The sequence below is a fragment of the Ornithodoros turicata genome, chromosome 5 (genome assembly GCF_037126465.1).
Source record: "Ornithodoros turicata isolate Travis chromosome 5, ASM3712646v1, whole genome shotgun sequence".
In the NCBI taxonomy this organism is placed as follows: Eukaryota; Metazoa; Arthropoda; class Arachnida; order Ixodida; family Argasidae; genus Ornithodoros; species Ornithodoros turicata.
Genome location: NC_088205.1, coordinates 34689656 through 34705278, shown reverse-complemented (window position 1 = coordinate 34705278; position 15623 = coordinate 34689656). Strand labels below are relative to the sequence as shown.

Here is a 15623-nt window from a genome sequence, read left to right as displayed (position 1 = left end):
ACGGTTGTGATGACTTTTGATCCCCCTGGTCTAGCAGTTTTCGGGGAAATATCGGGTTAAACCCTGTTTTTCCTTATTTGAATCGGGGGGGGGGCGGTAAATATCGGGTGTAATCAGATATAACCCCATAAAGTCAGGCGCTAATAATATGTCTAACAATTGTGCATTTCCACGAAATCCTCGGCTACACTTATAACAGCATGGAAGATGGCTTGTAAGCGTAGGCGGGTGTCAACAGAAGGAAAAAATGCCCTCACCTATGTACACCGAAAATGGGTGTACTGAGCAGATGGGAACGCCTCTCGTATGCGTCGCAACGCACACCCAGGAATCCTCCTCCTCTGGCCGGGGCCAAGACCCCTTCCATGGACGAGAACGACGAACTCCCTGTATGCGGTGTACCGCAGGGCTCTGGACATCGTAGTATGCACATGTGTGAATTGGAAATATTACCACTGTCTGACAGGCTATGCAACAGAGCATTGTACAGTGAGAGTAATTCACGGTAAGCTACAATCTGCTGCAGCATAACAGGGTTCTGTGCATGGGTGGACTAGACTTCTGTAACTAGTACCTTCAAGATTACTTCAAAGGTTTTTTGCTCCATTTGAACGCGTTTCAGTAGTAGCGATGCCATAACAGTAGGTTTATGCGAACACAAACAGTTCACTGCTTCTAAGCTCACAGCTAGGAATAATCAGATACACTTCGAAATGTCTGCTTTCTTCCCCGCTTTTAGAGTCCATGCTTGGTGGAAAACGTATTGCACCTGTGATCGTCGCGGCCGCCGCTACGCTCCATGTACAAGGGGGCCTCACGTCTGAGGAACCTGCAGAGCACCTCGAGCTGTCTCCTGTACAAACACATGGCAGGAAACAGCTCATGCTGCGTTATGCAGCCCGAGGGTTCTTCGTCCATGAGCGCGGTCACCTCGTCCAGTTCCCTGCAGCACACATATTCGTCGAGTTCTTGTGGACGGCACAGGCCGCAGGAACACCTGTTGTGTGTACACCAGAAGGAAAGGCAGAACGCAAAAGCGGGAATCCAAATGAGCATTCAGCACAGATACATACATACACGTGGCTGAGTCCGAGCGATCGGACATGTCGGACGAGGAATCCGCACATTCGCTGATCGCGTTCGAAGGCGGACGCGGATGTGTGGGAAACGGCGACTCCGCGTCCGCGTAAAGTACGCGCCGCACACAGACATTGTCATTCACGTAGAAGTTGCTTCGGTCATCACTGTCGCTTGCGGAGTCATAGTCTGATGCGCTAAATGACTCCATTATTGCCCACTTTAATGCAGCACGTCGCACAAGCAGAACAGCGGAACTCGCACGGACAAGCAGACTCAACGCCGAGGAGGCTGCAGTATGACGTCACTGCCTCAGCTGGAGGAGCAATGAGAAAGGGAACTCCTCTCGCCCTTCTCTCCGCAACTTGGTTTCGATTTCAAATGCTTCATATTCTGACGTAATACAAACCTCTGGAGGAAAACAAAGTTTAGGGAAGGTATCAGTGGGGCATTATGTCCCAAACACAACATTCAGCTTTTATTTTTTGTGTTTGTTGCGAAGTCTCCTTTTAATTATGGCATTGGCAGACATAGTGAAACCCAAACAACGCGGACGGAGAACGCAGCCGCTTCACTAAGCCGTGTTCATTCACGAAGGTCACGACTCCTGAGTCGCTTCTTTGTATTAATGATACACACAAATGAGGTCACGTTTTCAGTCACTTCGGTGTCTTCACAAACATGCGCTTCGCGCTCCCTGTCCACGGCGGAAAGAAAAAAACGCTCCACCAAAGGGTTGCATCGTCTCGCAAGTCAATGTCATAATCCCGTGCGAGGGGGATGTATGTTCATTATAATAAAAAAAGGAAGGAGGGAAAGGTTAGCCTGCGGCAGCCAAGAAATTGATCACATGTAAGAGACCAAACCAGTCGGTCCGAGAGCATCCCCAAAACTGGAGAACGATTTATTCTCACGCGCCTCCGTCGTTCTCCTTCATGTAGGGCACTACATAGTCTTCAGGTGCGTTAGCCGCAAAGGATTGCTGGTATTTTTCTGTTGCCTCAGGAATGAGACGTTGAATGTCCTCGCTCTTCATGTTGATTTTCACAACCTTTCTTTGTAGAAGGGCTTCCGCGCTGCCTGCTTGTGTCTTCAGCAACAGATACTCGATCAGCTCCTTTTGTTGTTGTGAGCTCCGTAAGTCGACGTGCTCACCTCCAACGGAACAGCTGCTGACCATGGGGCTTGCAGATGCACCTTCTATGTGGAATTCGATCCACATCGTCGTCAATGTCGGCTGCGCCAATGTAAGAGACCAAACCAGTCGGTCCGAGAGCATCCCCAAAACTGGAGAACGATTTATTCTCACGCGCCTCCGTCGTTCTCCTCCATGTAGGGCACTACATCACAGTTCACCCAGGGGGCCAGAGATCCGCAGGAACAGAACAAGTGCCTTTGTCACATGACTATGTTGTGTGGGACCCGTGCGGAATGTGGTTTGTTAGTCGGCTTAGTTCGTGGTTCCTTTGTAGAGAAATACCACGTGTACTCCGAGGGAAACGCGTACTCCTGCGGCGCTGGAACATGGAAGAGCCCGGCAGCCATCTTGAGAATGGGCTGCCCAAAAGGTAGACTCGAGCTGAACAAGGCCATAAATATGCAAGAAATTACACAATATTCATAGAATATCAAATGCTATATTTGTATTTGACTTTATATAGAAGCGTATACGAAGAGGGGAGTCAAGTCCTGTAGATCACATAAACAAAATACAGAAGCCGACACTGAATATTTTTGTTTAAGTTTAATTTGTACAACCTTTCGCGTGGAACTTAAACAAAAATCTTCAGTGTCGGCTTCTGTATTTTGACTTTATATGTAAGACATTAATGTTTATTAAGCTTTATATGGATTTCATTATACTTTATATTAAAGAAATTTGAATGGAATTTGGTTAGAAATACGATGAAAGCCCTCGTAAGTGTATCGTGTACTTCTTTCGTCATGGGAAAAAAAAAGCTAGGGCGTCCCGCAACTGCGCACAAAGTTGCAGAGCGCAGAAGACAGGTCCGTCTCTCAAGTCCGATGCGGACACTTTTTGGGGAAGCCTGGGTTTGACGTAATTAAAGGTCTAAGACATGCCAATGTATTCTGCCATGAAGCTAACTCGGCGAAAATAAGTACATATCTCAGGGGAAAAAACTGTGACTGTCTTGAGCTACCATTCCACTTGTGGACAATCGAGGAACCTTCCGTCGTCACGCCTAGATGTGGACACTTGTTTCTAACCCTCAGCCCTAAATGATATTCTATGAAAAGCAGACAGAATGCATAGCTTCACTAGAGGGCGGCGAGTGCCGCCTTAAACTCGCGACCTCAATCGTGCACGCGAACGACGTGATAAGGCACGGCGAGCGTGGCGCCATCTTGTGTCGGGAAAATCGTGAATCGAAGTTGTTTCCGGACTGGTATACCCTCTTAAGCCAACTTTAAGAGTAGGTGTCCCGCAATTCTGGGAATACCTGACAGGGCAGTGCCCTTGGTTATCTGGCCATTGGGACCTGGTGAAGCCGTGCGGGGCAGGTATGGCTCGACCAAAGCGCAAGCGCATAGAGATAACAGCCAGAATTAGGAAGCGAACATACGTCCGATCTGACAGATGACGCTGAAATAAACAGTTCAAAAATAATACGTCAAAGAACCAAATTTCTAAAATGCACTTTTAAACTTGAATCATGAAAATATCCATGCTGTCGAGTACCGAGGTAATCGTGTCTACAATACACTCCCTCATTTCCGTGCTGGGTTGCCCAAAGTTCCACGCTGCTTATTTTTTTTTTTTTTTTCGTCCTACTCGCTACGTTTCTACAGAGTTCTTCTAATCAGTCCCACAAGCCTGGATCAGAATCAACAACAACAACAATAGATGATGACGATGAGATGGGCTGTTTCACCGCGGTGGTGCGGTACCCAACCCCATTGCACGTGGAACATTCTATGAAGATGATGAAGGAAGGATGAAAATGCGAGAAAGAATTAAAGCGTCTGGATCAGAATCGTGTTTCAAGAGCTTAGCACAAGACCATGTCAGCAATGATATGAAATCACATGACATGTCAGCAATTATACGAAAATTCGCGCTCAATAACTCCGTGGGACGTATAAGGGATGTACCCCTGTCAGACGGACTAATTTAGTGTCACTTTCAGCGAGTGACACCATTCGTGTGCTGTCACACGACATCTTTTAGTGACACTCGGCAGAAAGTGCACTAACGATTTAGTGAGTGCACCAAACTCACTTCACTTCTCTTCGGCTGACAAAGTATGTAGCCTCGACGGCAGGCTTTGTGGCACAGGTAAAAATATTGAGAAAAAGCGAGGGGTCCCGACACCACAACATTTTGAAACAAGTATTTTCAACGGCGTGTTTATTTTGTTTCAGTACAGTGTGAGATGGTGCCAAAAACATGTCATTAATATCGTTAACAGCCTGGGACAACTTCGTGGTCTCGGCGATCCGGCGGCGGCCATCTTTGTTGTGGCACATGTTTGAGGCCAATTTGTTTAATGTTTGAAGAAGATTAACAGGAAGTGTTTCTAAATCAAAGAAAAACGTTCTGAGGAAGGTATTGTGGCGCAAGCCTAAAAATTTTTCCGCCGTTTATTCTTATCTATCGTAATTGCCATCACTACATAAGCGACACTTACTTAAGCCGTGTAGCGAGCACGTAGTGAAAGTGACATTCGCTGGTTGGAGTGCACTACACGAAAATGACACTAAATCATCCCGTGTGACAGGGGTATAACTCACGCACGTTTCAGGGGACCTTTTCTCCGGGACGTTTTTGCTGGGGACGTTTTATCCGCTCGGGCGTTTTCTCCGAGGACCTTTTATCCTGTTCCGGAACATCTCGGTACAAGAACGGTCGCGTAGCGAAATTTTTCGCACGCCAGTTCGCCGCTCTTAGAAGTTCCAGTCTGTGTGATAAATTAGCGGACGTGCCCAGCTGGCAAAATGTATTATATGCACTGGAATTTTTGTCACAATGTAAATTCGAGACTGAGGCACACGAGACGCCTAGAAAGAAGCACCTCCGAATTATTTTCAATGGCGCTATTCAATCACATATATAGTCTTGTCTCTGCTCAATTTTCTTGTCTTGTCTAGTCGCCGCTGAGGTTCCAGCAAACTCTATAGTAATTAAATAATGTTTTATGACCAGTGCTAGGAATACGAAAGACAACGAAGTGATGTATACGTGAATAGCCCTTCGAGCTTTGATGAATAGCACTTAGAGGCAAGCATTCCGGATCTTATTTGCTCATGCCAACTATCATTGGCTCATGATATGGTACAGGTGCCCCAACGAAGAGGGGGGGGGGGGTGAGGACGGACGCGGAATAAAAGCATTACCTCACAGCTACAAGCCTTGACATTGCAGTTTGGGGTTTTTTGGTATGTTGGATTTTGATATCTGGGATTTCGAACTCTGGGATATCGTGGCATACCTCTCTTCCAGGATGCTATGCACCAAGCTAAATATGAAAAAAAAAAAAAACTCATTAGTTCCGTGCACCATGGGCCTAGATCATCCCCATCATACTGTGTGACTTTTCTCTTTTTTTGTTCAACTTTTCTCTCTTTTTCCTTGAAATAAGGGGATGTGTCCAGGTATAGAACACTTATGTAACAAAATAGACTATGATGCGGTGATCCGGAAGATCTATACCCAGACATGTACAAGATACTCAAAAATGTATTTAAGATAAGATAATAAATACTGACCTTAGAATGTAATTAAGATAGAGTATAAATACATGAAAATTAAAGTAATTAAGATAGGGTACGAAATACTTCAAAAAGTATTTGAAATACAATTAAGATACTATTTATCCTTGAACGCAAAAAGTCACCAGTCACTGGTCAATGCGGCGAGTCGCCGCTATGTGACATGAATCACCCAAAACACGCATACTATGCAAGCCGTCCCTGTGTGATAGGAGTCATCTAAACACAAGTCCCCAAAAGATGACAAAGAGATATCATATAACTCCACTAAGTATATGTGACCCAGAACAAATCAAACTTCTAGCAGGTCCCTGCTGGGCGAGGTCACAATTCGGCGTTACCACGTCAGGGCACACATAATAGAACCCTCACCCGCCAAGGATTAGTACGTACGGGGCAAGATCTCTAAATGGAGACTTCCAAGAAGGGCCAATGTCCGGGTCGAGTCCGATGTATTCAGGGAATTTCCACTGAACAAGCGAGATAATTGAAAGACGAGACACAGAAAGTTCGAGAGGGAGATCTAAAATATGTAATTAGAGTATTGAGTAGAAAATACCATAAAATGTATTTTAAATAGAGTACAAATACAGAAAACAAAAAGTATTGAGTAGAGTACCAAAATACCCCAAATTGTATTTAAAATACAGTATTTTAAATACAATACTCCAAATACGTACAAGTCTGTCTATACCACATCTTTCTCCATTGGCCGCACTACCAACCTTCCAGAATCACACTTTGTCTCAGCTGGACTCTCGTCCTCTCATTCTGTCAAAATTGCTTAGTCCATGGCCGAATCCAGCACACCAACGCCCTACCCTACAAGCACTTCTCAATTTTTTGGACACCGTAGGACTTCGGTCCTCAGTGTGAGACATTTCACTACATTACCGTCAGCACTGGGATGGAGCATTGCCCCTGGCGATGAAACTCCCCAGTCATTATCATTAAAATAAAGTTGGTGTTGTTGTTAGACTATTGGCTTATCTGTGCATATATAAATATGAAGAGCACATGTAAGTTATGTGCCTTTTCCTCCTGGCTATTATTGTCCAAACCAGTTTACATAGCGCTTGTGGAAGGGAAGGGGCGCAAAGCACAAAATAGGAAAGCAGATTATGTCAACATGACCAGTAAAATGGGGAAAACATGCATTCAATGCCATGCTTTGTTCGCGACAATCGTTTGACCCAAGCAAGCAATGACCGATGGCCGACGGTTGGCAAAAAGTCGGATGACAGCTGGCCAACGAGTCCTTTGGCCAGCCAACGTTGGCGCGATGTTGCATTGTGATAGGCAGGGCGATGTTTGGCAAGCCGTCGGCCACAGTACAGATCCGTATCAAGAAACGAGCTCGTTGGCCAAGCACTTGCCAAACAGCTCTTGCCAAGCTTGGTACAATCTCGGTATATCGCCTTGGGGAAAGGGTAACGCGGAATGGTGTAGAAATGCATAAGTTCGACTTTCGGTGGACCAAGTGAATGTCTCAAACCAAAAACAGAGACTTTACCTTCATGGTGAGTTAATATGAAAAGCAATTCATCATTTCAGTGTTGTCTGTGCACGCATCGAATTAAACTTAGACACCTCACCCTTCATTTTGACTAACAGGCGAACAGGACTCTCGAATTTGTGGAAGCTCTAAACAGACTTGTACGTAACGGGTAACGGGTAATTGCGTTACTACAGGTTTTCCTGCTCATTTTAATCCATTGGTCACTCAATTTAATCCAAGCGCTACCCAATTTAATCCAGTGGTGAACCAAATTAATCCAGACACCAACCAGTTTAATCCACGCGCTACCCAATTTAATCCAAGCAACACGTGTAAATGTATTCAGTGTGTATTCAGTCATGCCATGACTGAGACTTTCATAATTTCGCTGTTGTATCATGACTGGTTCACAACCACTGGATTTTGCAGTGTCATGCGGTGTGTTATGACTGCTTTTTGTCATTATGACACTTCATGATGATTTTCATGATATGCGCCATGAATCAATTTTATGGGACTATTGCTGCTTCAAACAGTGTCATACAGTGTTTTATGACCACCGACAGTCATTATTACATTCCATGATTATTTTCATGATATGCGCCACGAATCAATTTTATGGGACTACCGCTGCTGCAAACAAAGTCATGCAGTGTCTTATGACTACCGGACATTCCATGACTATTTCATGATATGTGCATTGAACGAATTTTATGGAACTACCGCTGATTCAAACAGTCTCATAGAGTGTTTTATAACTACCGACCATCATTATGACATTGTATGACTTCTTGATGTTACCTGCCATGAATCCATTTTCTGGGACTACCGCTGCTTCAGACAGGATCATACTGGTTGTTTGTGACTACCGACGGTATTATGACATTTCATGACTATTTTCATGATATGCGCCACGAATCAATTTTATGGGACTACCGCTGCTGCAAACAGGTCATGCAGTGTCTTATGACTACCGATGGTCATTAGGACATTCCATGACTATTTTCATGATATGTGTCATGAGTCGATTTGATGGGACTACCGCTGTTTCAAACAGTGCCATACAGTGTTTTATGACTACCGATGGCCAACATGACGTTTCGTGCCTGTTTTCATGATATGTGCCATTAATGAATTTTATGGGACTACCGGCGTTCCATACAGTGTCATACAGTGTTTTCTGACTACCAGCTGCCATTATGACGTCCAATGACTATTTTCATTATATGTGCTATGAATCAATTTTATGGGACTACCGGTGTTTCAAACATTTTCATACAGTGTTTTATGACCACCGACGGCCATTATGACATTCCATGACTAAGTCATGGTATTTGTTATGAACTAATTTTATGTGACTACCGCCGCTTCAAAGAGTGTCGCGCAGCATTTTATACTACCGAGGGTCATTACGACATTGGATGATTATTTTCATGTTATGCTCCATGAATCAATTTTATGGGACTACAGTGTTTCAGACAGTGTCATGCTGTGTTTTATGACTAGCGATGTTCATTATGACATTCGATGACTATTTTCATGTTATCTGCCATGAATCAATCTTACGGGACTACCGCTGCTTCAAACAGTGTCATGCAGTGTTTTATGACTACTGGCTGTCATTATGACATTTCATGAGTATTCTCGGGATATGTGCCATGAATCAATTTTACGGGACTAGCGCCGCTTTAAAGTGCCACTCCGGATTCAGAAAACAGCATTTATTTTATGTAGTCCACGAAAAGAAGGTGACTCAAGGACTTTATACAGGAAATTTCAATCCTGTTTGCGAACACTGTGCATTTCTGTCAATTTTTTAAGGTCCGCTGATCCTCCTCGAGTTTCGATGACGTCAAGAGCGGGTGACGTAACCATAAACCGCAAATTGTGATAATGACATGTTCTAGAGAGGGCACTCTTCGCCAAGCCACGACGCCGGAGTCCGAGGAGGGTCACGTGGTAGAGAAGTCACGTGACGCTGACTGAAAAAGGCGAAAATGGGATAGATGTCTTCCCCCTCCTTGTGTTTTTTCGAAGGTAGCAGAATATGTAAGCAAAATATGTGGTAGCAAAAAGTGAGCCCCACGGAAGACGCCAAGGGCAACAACGTTGCCAGATGAGAGCCGGGCGCTCCGTCTGAGCCTAACATGATGTCGCAATTCTCAAAGATAAAAATTACTTTTCTCTGGCTTTCGCGTCACATAGATCAAAGATATTTTGCAGGAATGTAAAGTGAGACGACTATTTCAGTAACATAACTTTGGTGGGATTCTGAAGACATCAGATTTAGTCTGTAGTGGCACTTGAAACAACGTCATGGTGTTTTGTGACTACTAATGGTATTTAATACATTTCATGACTATGTTCATGATATGGGTCATAGCTCGGCATCATTCAACTATCGTTGCTTCATACAGTGTCACAAGTGTTTTAGAGACTACAGACGGCCATTTTGACATCAGATGACAATTTCCATCATAGGTGGCATGAACCGACGTTATTTTGTTTCATTTCATTTCCTTAAAAACCCTCTACGTAAAAGCGTCACATAAGTGGGAGAAAAAGATACACAAAATAGAAATTTTTAGGCAAGTTTGACTGTTACAATCGAAAGAACATTTTCTCGGAGGCTACCTGAAAGCAACAATGACCTGAGAGTGCGGCAACATCGGCTGGCAAGTCGTTCCATTCGCTAACACCCAGTCGCAGTGTGGAATATTTATGTGCGTCTGTAACTTATTTAGTTTTGATTCTAGCTTGTAAGGACGTTCTACACGACGAGAGGAAAAATGAGCCGGGGTAACATAAGAACCAGAATTATATAATTTATGTATAAGAAGAAGCCTAGCTGTTTTACGTCTCACTGCCAATAACGTAATTTTATAACGCCTTTTGATCTCGGACATACTTGCTCTGCGAACACGTATATTAAATATGAACCTGATAGCATTGTTCTGAAAAAACTCTACCCTGTCACACAAATATCCCTGAGAACTCTACACACGGGCTGCATATTCCAATTTTGATGAAACCAACATGTTCTGGGACTACCGCTGCTTCACACGGTGTCCTATAGTGTTTTATGATTGCTGACGCTCATTATGACACTCCATGTTTACATGATATCTACCATGACCGACTCCATGTAACTCAGCTGCTTCACATCGTGTTACAGAGTGTTTTATGACTATGAATAGCTTAGTGACCATCGGTCGTTACAAACCACTGGATGACCCTGTGTGAAGCAGCCGTAGTCCCATAAAATCGATTCATGGCACATATCATGAAAATAGTGATTGAACGTCATAATGACCACCGGTAGCCATAAAACACTGTATGACACTGTTTGAAACAGCGGTAGTCCCATAAAATTGATTCATAGCACACATCATGAAAATAGTCACGAAATGTTTTAAAAAACACTGCATGCCACTGTATGAAACAGCGGTAGTCCCATAAAATTGATTCATGGCATATGTCATGAAAATAGTCACGAAATGTCATGACCATCGGTAGTCATAACACACTACATGACACTGTTTGAAACTCTCGTGGTCCCATAAAAATGATTCATGGAACACATCATGAAAATAGTGATGGAAGGTCATAATGACCGTTGGCAGTCATAAAACACTGTATGACACTGTTTCAAGCAGCGGTAGTCCCATAAAATTGATTCATGGCACATACGATGAAAATAGTCTGGAAATGTCATAATGACTCTCGGTAGTAATAAAACACTCAATGACACTGTTTGAAGCAGCGGTAATCCCGTAAGATTGATTCATAGCACATATGAAAATAGTCATGGAATGTCATAATGACCGTCGACGGTCATAAAACACTGTATGACACTGTTTGAAGCAGCGGTTGTCCCATAATATCGATTCATGGCGCATATCACGAAAATAGTCACGAAATGTCATATTGAACATCGGTAGTCATAAAACACTGTATGACACTGTTTGAAGCACCGGTAGTCCCATAAACCTGATTCGTGGCACATACCATGAAAATAGTCTTGAAATGTCATAATCACTGTCGGTAGTCATAAAACACTGCATGACACTGTTTGAAGCAGCGGTTGTCCCGTAAGATTGATTCATGGCAGATAACATGAAAAACGTCATAGAATGTCATAATGACCGTCGGAAGTCATAAAACACTGTATGACACTGTTTGAGGCAGTGGTAGTCCCATAATATCGATTCGTGGCACATACCATGAAAATAGTCTTGAAATGTTATAATCACTGTCGGTAGTCATAAAACACTGCATGACACTGTTTGAAGCAGCGGTAGTCCCGTAAGATTGATTCATGGCAGATAACATGAAAATAGTCATGGAATGTCATAATGACCGTCGGCAGTTATAAAACACTGTATGACACTGTTTGAAGCAGTGGTAGTCCCATATTATCGATTCATGGCGCATATCATGAAAATAGTCACGAAATGTCATATTGAACATCGGTAGTCATAAACCACTTATGACACTGTTTGAAGCACCGGTAGTCCCATAAACCTGATTCGTGGCACATACCATGAAAATAGTCTTGAAATGTCATAATCACTGTCGGTAGTCATAAAACACTGCATGACACTGTTTGAAGCAGCGGTTGTCCCGTAAGATTGATTCATGGCAGATAACATGAAAAACGTCATAGAATGTCATAATGACCGTCGGAAGTCATAAAACACTGTATGACACTGTTTGAGGCAGTGGTAGTCCCATAATATCGATTCGTGGCACATACCATGAAAATAGTCTTGAAATGTTATAATCACTGTCGGTAGTCATAAAACACTGCATGACACTGTTTGAAGCAGCGGTAGTCCCGTAAGATTGATTCATGGCAGATAACATGAAAATAGTCATGGAATGTCATAATGACCGTCGGCAGTTATAAAACACTGTATGACACTGTTTGAAGCAGTGGTAGTCCCATATTATCGATTCATGGCGCATATCATGAAAATAGTCACGAAATGTCATATTGAACATCGGTAGTCATAAACCACTTATGACACTGTCTGAAGCAGCGGTAGTCCCATAAAAAGGGATTCATGGCAGATACCATGAAAATAGCCATAATGATCGTCGGTACTTATAAAAACTGTATGACACAGTTTGAATCAGCGCTGGTCCCATAAAATTGGTTCAATGCACATATCATGAAAATAGTCATGGAATGTCTTAATGACCATCGATAGTCATAAGACACTGCATGACACTATTTGCAGCAGCGGTAGTCCCATAAAACGATTCATGGAACATATAATGAAAATAGTGATGGAAGGTCATAATGACCGTCGTCAGGTCATAAAACACTGTATGACACTGAAGCAGCGGTTGTCCCATAAAATTGATTCATGGCGCATATCATGAAAATAGTCATGGAATGTAATAATGACTGTCGGTAGTCATAAAACACTGTATGACACTGTTTGAAGCAGCAATAGTCCCATAAAATTGATTCATGGCGCATATCATGAAAATCATCATGAAGTGTCATAATGATAAAAAGCAGTTATAACACACCGCATGACACTGCAAAATCCAGTGGTTGTTGAACCAGTCATGATACATTGGCGAAATCATGGAAGTCTCAGTCATGGCATGACTGAATATACACCGAATACATTTACACGTGTTGTTTGGATTAAATTGGTTGGTGTCTGGATTAATTTGGTTCACCACTGGATTAAATTGGGTAGCGCTTGGATTAAATTGAGTGACCAATGGATTAAAACGAGCGGGAAAACATGTAGTAATCAATTACTTTTTTGAGTAATTTGTAACGTAATCGGTTACTTTTGGGGCCCAGTAATTTTTTGAGTAATTCAATTACAATTTTCAGTAATCCATTACCAAGTAATCGATTACTTGGAAACTAAAGAATTCACATTGTTCGGGACGACGCACACACACATATATGGGATGATTCACCGCCGCGAGAAGACAAAACCAACTGCCCTGTGCAAGTTCGGTGCAAGGCAGCAGTCTTATCTCTAGGAATTTTACCGCAACAATTACTTACCCGAGGACCCCCGAGGTCAATTGCCACAGTGTTCCGCACGTGTAGTGTACTTTTGAGTCCACTGTCCTCTCCTCATTCATGTGTACTATCTATCCGTAACCCGGCCTGTATGCAGTAAGCTGGACTGTAGGTTGTACCGTGAACCTGATGAGTCATTTGTGGGAGTTCCAGTTGGGACTCTTTTCACAGAGCTCTCAAAACCCTCAACCTCTCGACACATTTTTCACAGAACTGTCGACCCCGATAACCTAATGCCACTCTTGTGACCATGAGCCCCTGTCAGTCTTGTGCGGAATACTGTCGATATCACGACGATGTCGACGATCTGCAATGACTTGTTGCCGTGACTTGTCTTATGAAATAAATTCTGCTTCAATGCTGACTTCGTTTTTGCTTCGTTTCGCTTCGTTTTTGCTCAGTTTCCTTTTTTGTTTTTTGTGGATATCTTTTTTCTATCTTTTTTTATATCGTTTTCTCAGATATCGAAAGTAATTGGCAAAGTAACGTGTTACTTTTCAAGGCGTTACTTCATTACTTTTTCCGGCAAGTAGTTTGTAACGGTAAAAAATTACTTTTTCGTACAAGGTAACGGTAATCAATTACTTTTTTTTTAGTAACGTGTACAAGACTTACTGCTCTATACATGGTATCTGTTCTTCCTCAGGAAAGAAATGCAATTGCTTTTCTTTGTGAGTTGTTTGGTCCTAGTGGTCTCGGGCATCTTGCGAGATTTTATGATTATCCCTTTCTATTTTATTTTGTTTATTTTTTGCACTTTGAACGCCGTGCACATTGTCCGTTGTCGGAAATTTTTGTGCTTCAAAACGCCGTACTCACAGTCCGTGTGGGAAATACGAGCAACAAACAATGAATGATAAATCGTTACCTTAGGCCGTGAGACAATTGAGTATGAATATCAGCGACGCCCCAGGGATGCTTTGGTCTGTATCTTGGCACAAGCTTGGTACAATGCAGGCTGGCCAGTGCTTGGCAAGTCATTGGCCAGGGTGCAGATCCGTATCAAGAAACAAGCTTGTTGGCCAATGATGTACCAACCAAGGCCATGTAAGCAAGCCTAACTATTACCAAGCTTGGCCCAACCTTTGTTTGTTGCTTGTCGACAGTTTACGCAATGAGTACGCATGTGTGTGCGCTCGCGTTGTTACACAAACAAAATTTCTTAGGAATGACATCCTGTGTACAATATTGTCAGAACAATATTTTAGAACTGCAGCTATATTCCAGCAGGCTGAAGTTCTGCTTAAAAAGAATACGGGCAAAGAGAGGCATCTTCGATGGGGTGGTTACGAGGCCGTTCCTTTCGCTGTTTTTCGGGACTCATTTGCTTGTATTCGTTTCACTCGGGAACCGCTGCTTGGGGGTTGGAAGTTGTCCCTTTCCACCTTCAACTACGTCTGTTGATGTGATGGCTATTCCGCCAGCGGCCATTCTGCGTGCGGCACACTTGGTATTTAAGAGCGTTGTGTCCCCATTCTAACAGACGGTATTTTCTTCTCCGCCGTTTGCACGGAGAAAGCCTTCTTTCTTCGTGGTCTATGTGTAGCTTTTCTCGAAACTTCCACATAGAAGCAATTAGGTTATCAATGGTGATCGAACTTAAGGATAGCGGCTTCTTCTTTTCAAGTGAGCCAATGCCATGAATGTGTACTCGCACAAGACACGTTCGCTTTCCCGCTTTTTAAGGCACAGCAGACAATATGTTTGTAATTTGTGCATTTGTTAGAACTTGGCTCCGAGGCCAACACAGTGGAGAGGGAGACGCAGAGGTTTGCTTAGTCCCCTTGCTTGTGTTTCTCCTCAGTGGTGCGCAAACATGTTTCAGATTTTAATGAAATTATGCACCGTGTTGCTTTCTATTGACTGAAGAGTTCATGTATTTTCTGTCCGCTATTCACAAAGTGGAACCAGGGATGCCGCATACGACTTCGACAAGTTTTCACCTAGTGTTCCATCAGACCAAGGTTCCAGACCGTCTCACTTGCTGAATAGACATCGGTTGGTATGGATGCTACCACCAGGCTGTGCTGTCTAGGGCTGGGGCTACTGGGGAAACTGCCTTTCGTTTTCTTATTGTTAGCTGCTTGTGAAAGAAGGCTTCTTGGAAAGGCTTCTCTGTGAGGCGTCCAACGAGTGTCTAAAACAGCGGCCATGAAACGCGTTATGTGTGCGGTCTCCTGAGCATGAGAGCACAGACATAGTGCACTATCCTCGCCAAGCTCTGCACTCCACTGCCCCTCTCAGCTGAGAGGTTCCTCA

The 15623-nt window shown here is 43.4% G+C and overlaps 1 protein-coding gene across 1 annotated transcript in view; it reads right to left on the bottom strand.

Moving 5' to 3' along the window:
- Nucleotides 1-263: 263 nt before the first annotated feature.
- Nucleotides 264-15623, bottom strand: part of LOC135394341 (uncharacterized) — a 79282-nt gene continuing 63922 nt past the window's right edge. The window contains exon 13 of the mRNA XM_064625037.1: nucleotides 264-411. The gene's annotated coding sequence lies outside the window, so the exon portion shown is untranslated. The remainder of the gene's footprint in view (nucleotides 412-15623) is intronic.